This window comes from Somniosus microcephalus, chromosome 20 (genome assembly GCF_052327205.1).
Source record: "Somniosus microcephalus isolate GS21.2 chromosome 20, FLI_Smic_1.0, whole genome shotgun sequence".
Taxonomy (NCBI): Eukaryota; Metazoa; Chordata; class Chondrichthyes; order Squaliformes; family Somniosidae; genus Somniosus; species Somniosus microcephalus.
This window is the reverse complement of record NC_141006.1, coordinates 46,274,995-46,279,549: the sequence shown is the minus strand read 5'-3', so window position 1 is coordinate 46,279,549 and position 4,555 is coordinate 46,274,995.

Genomic DNA, 4,555 nt, shown 5'->3' with positions numbered 1-4,555 from the left:
GCTATTAGTGTCATGCCTGCAGTATGTCTATTGGATCAGTCACAGTTGGTTAAGATTGGGTATGGAATGTCAGTCATTGAACAGTCTCTTATGGTGCAAACCTTTCTGTTCTACTGCCCACAGCTCTTGTAGTATTTATTTCAGAAAGAATATTGGAACACGTAATGATAGCATTGTGGCTGGGCTTTCTTAATAGTTTGTTTGCATGTGCGCATGTGAACGTGGGCTGGGGTCAGAGTTCAATTGTTTGGTAAAAGGTTGTAAGGTAAAAACACTTCTTTTTTTGAAATTTTATTTTGGGGAGGAAAGCTTTACTGGCTTGTAGTCACTTCCAGGCATTCATTATTCTGCATATATTTTAAAAAACACACACAATTTCTGGAAGTGCAGTATTCCTGCATTTCACTGATCACCTGTTGGACAATATCAGGTTGATTATACTGGCACTGGATAGTTCTTCGCACCTGCGGCCTGACCCTCCTACACAGCCTGCCTGCGGGTAGTGTTGAACTGAAGACTGCAGCCACACATTGTCACCCACCTGCAGGCTGTATATCTCTATCTCTTCAGGTTGGTCTGAAGTCTGGTTGTACTAGCTGGGTTTGAGTCATGTTAAAGCAACTGTTAAACTGAATAAAAGTGTGTACAATGGAGGGATAAAGACACTATGCACCCTCAGTTACAAAATAAAACAATGCAATAAAAACTACACAGTCAATATGCATATAAGCATTCTGATATAAGGGCACCATAAATATTCAATTATTGAAACCTCTACAGATCTAAAATGTGAAAGAGAGCATTGGGACACTTTAGGGATACCGTGCACACAATGGTTCATTTCTGGTTCTCTCAGGAGGACGATTATAATTTGTCAAGAGCAGCAAAGTAAAGTGGTAGTATGGAAACTAAATTGAGCACGTGGAATGAAAGGTGCACACAATAATGGACTCTCCCAGGGAAGCTGATGGGGCAAGAGGCTCTGTACCTTCAGTCACATTACTCCACAAAAGTACTTCATTGGCTGTAAAGCGCTTTGAGATGTCTGGTGGTCGTGAAAGGCGCTATATAAATGCAAGTCTTTTTCTTAAATTGAGAAACGATTACATATGGCATCACAAACATCTGTATATTCATAGTACAGCTTCATTGACTGAACTATGTCCTTATTATAGACAGGTGGTCTGTGAGCTCCATGTACAATGGCACTGACCCAGGGTGCTGACAACTCTGTTACTGCTGTGTGAGTCGGAGATGTCTCCAGACTCCTGGCAACCACTTTAAACTCCAGTGAAATATCTACTTTCTTTCCATCCATTCCTGAAACCTGTGACTACCCCAAAGTATGCCTATTTATTACTGGAGCATATAACAGCACGGACGGAGTTCCCCAAAGTTAATCTAAAGTCACTCTTCACATGAAAGTGATCTGACTTGTTGAATACTGTAAAATATTTCTTCCAAAGTAGTTTGATTTTGCATTAATAAGAGAAAAACCTGACAACATAGGTTGTGCTTTTAGTTGAAATGAAATACCTCTGTTACCGACCTTGATCCATATAGGTTGTTTGACACACTGAATTTTTCATGTATTTTGCCTCAGATTCTGTGGGAGTTTGAAATAGCTTCTCCAATATGCACCAGGATAGCGATAGAGTACATTCAGAGTAAAAGTGGAGTCAGGGGTCCTGACTGTATTAAAGGCAGATCGTATGCTATAAGTATTTTTAGTAACAATGAATTGTTGATGTTAGAACCATTAAGATTAAGATCTCACATTAAGAAATGGCCTTCAAGTACAAATTTTTATTTTTTAAATTAGGCATAAGGATAGTGGGCTAGCCAGTGCACTATGAAGGTAATTTTCCAAGTACATGCTCATGATGGGGAAATGTACCCTACGATTTCAATGGACCCATAATTTACCACACTGGGGAAATTACCCCCTACATATACACATGATGAAGTATAGGCAGTTGTGGAAGGTACCAGACAGTACCAGATGCCTGCGGGATCACGCCATCTCAGTTGGCTACCATTGCTCAGGCAGCCAATGTTACACAGATATATGTGACAGGCTCACATTCATATTTGCATCTGCCATTCCAGTTGACTCAGAGGACAGAGAGAGACAAGACAAGTTGGGTTGACGGAGCAATACTCGAGGTCTTTTAGCAATTATATTATTTTTTGAAATAAGTGTCTTCTAGAGGGGTGAGGGTAAATGTAAATCTTTTTGAATTTAAGCTTCACATGCCTTTAAGAAAGCAAATATTACTTTTAATATGTGTACTCTGCGAATCATGCATTGTACAAATTGATTGTATTTTTTACATGTGACTGGATGGTGTGCCTTCTAAATTCATGGCCCGGATTTTGCAGTAAGAATAACGGTGAGGCTCTCAGCACTCACTCTTATTAAGGAGGAAAACGGACAGCAATTTCTGGTGTCCGCACATGCGCAGTTAAACGCAGAAATCATGAAGTTGCTGTCCGAGTTGCCCTGCTCCTCCAGAAGCTTCACTCGAACAGTATCTCACTGAGAGACTTGGCATCACCATACATGGAAGGGCGTGAATTTGCGGAACTTACCCAATAGATGCCCACTAAACATGCCAGAAAAAGTTAGGACTTGTCCATTCAAGTGTAAGTGAATTTTTACTGGTGCGGTAAGTCTTAATTACTGCCAAACAACCTCTCTGGCACTGAAAATGTACTTTTACAAGTGTGGAGTCTCATTCCTTCAAATTTTAATTATAATTGGAGATTTAAAAAAAAATTAAAATAAAACTTTGTCTTTTACTTTTTCTTTCTATCTCTTTTATGTCTCCCTCTCTCTCTCTCTTAGTCCCATCTTTCTTTCCCTCTCTTTATTTTCATTTCTGCACATGATTTGGCATCGAATTAAATTTTCTAACTTACACTTCCTGATTTAAACTCTGCGTAAGGATTCTTCAATCTGATTGGTTAAGGAGACACACTGGTCACACAGGTCTCCGGTCCCCTGTAGAGGGTGCCGCATTGTTTTGACTCTCTAATAACTGCAAGTTGCAGTGCAAAAGCCCACAGAAAGTCTGTGGCCAAGTGTAAGTGTAATGAACGGCTGGCGCCGTTCGATCGCCGCTGACCACAAAATCCGGGCCAATGAAGTATGCTGAATACAGGTATGTTAATTATCAGTCAGCAGATAACATCGGTACATTGGAATATACATTAAAGCTCCCCTGAAGGCCTGAATGGGTAATGACACTGCTTGCTGGAGCACAAAGCCAGACAAAGCAAAGGGTCCCAGGTTTGATATGTGTCTTCTGATCTCAGTTGGGGCAGTCGCTGGAATTATAGAATTACTGCACAGAACTATCAGGCCTGAGTCAGTGCCCGCTCTTCAACTGGAGCTATCTGCTCTAATACCATTTCCCTATCCCTTCCCTGCAGCTTCTATATTCTTTCTTTTCTAAACAGAATCAGAGTTGGGAAGCTACAGTTGGTTACAAAGCTTCTGGGCACAGAAGGAAAAAAATCAGCCAGCACCTAATCTCAATCAGGTGACCCTTGCTGGACGTGTGGCCATTGGGTGAGGACAGGATTGGGCTTTGCTGTTAAACTCTGTACAGCTGAATCACCTGCTGACACTAGTCGTTGGGGTTCACACACGGAGAATGACCATTTGGGGAAGGCATTGGAGGAGGTTTGATGGCTATTGAACCAGCAACAGTCAGCACCTACGGGCCATAAGGGGGGAGAATTGGGAAGAAAGGATGAGGATAATTAAATCCTTTTTTAATTCAAGCTTCAGGCCTCTTTAAGAAGTAAACATGTTGAGAATGGAGCATTTATGAATCATGCAGTGTAAAAAGTGATTTTATTCTTACATGTGATTACACTGTCTAAGTTAATGAAGCATGTTTAAACAAGGTTGATTAAAACCACCAACCAGCAGATAATGTGCAATAAGTTATTTTCACTTATAAAGTAATAATCATCAATATGCTGATGGCAAAAGGATACTAGCTCTGATGTCTTCTGTTGACGCATAAAGCCCACCTGGTGATTACAGTGATGTTTTGCTTGTTCTGCCCATAAGCTTTCGGGGACGACTTCCCACGCTGTAAGAACACTTTATGAGGATTCAAGAGACACTGTGATTACTAATGGAATGTAATTGCCAGACTTTGTTCTGTGTAAATGGAGCCACCGGTGGTTCCCACTATCTCAGTTACTATATTTGCACTGGTGATTGAACCCATAGCTGTGCTGATACAATCATGTCAGGACACTGAAGGTATCTGAGCAGCAGGAACAGAACACAGGATTTCCCTCTTTAGAGATTAGGTCACTGTGGGATCAATAAGAACCCTGTGATTGGCTATTGCAGCACTGTAATAAGTCACAGTATACTTAGTGTTGATTTTAGGATTTGCATTGTGATTCTTGTGCCTCTGCATAAGGATTTTATAGACGGTTATGTAAACTGTTACTCCATGCCTGTTCTCTGTTTGCTGGCATTTCATCAGAATGCATTTTTTTAATTTAAGCACTCTACATAAGATATTGA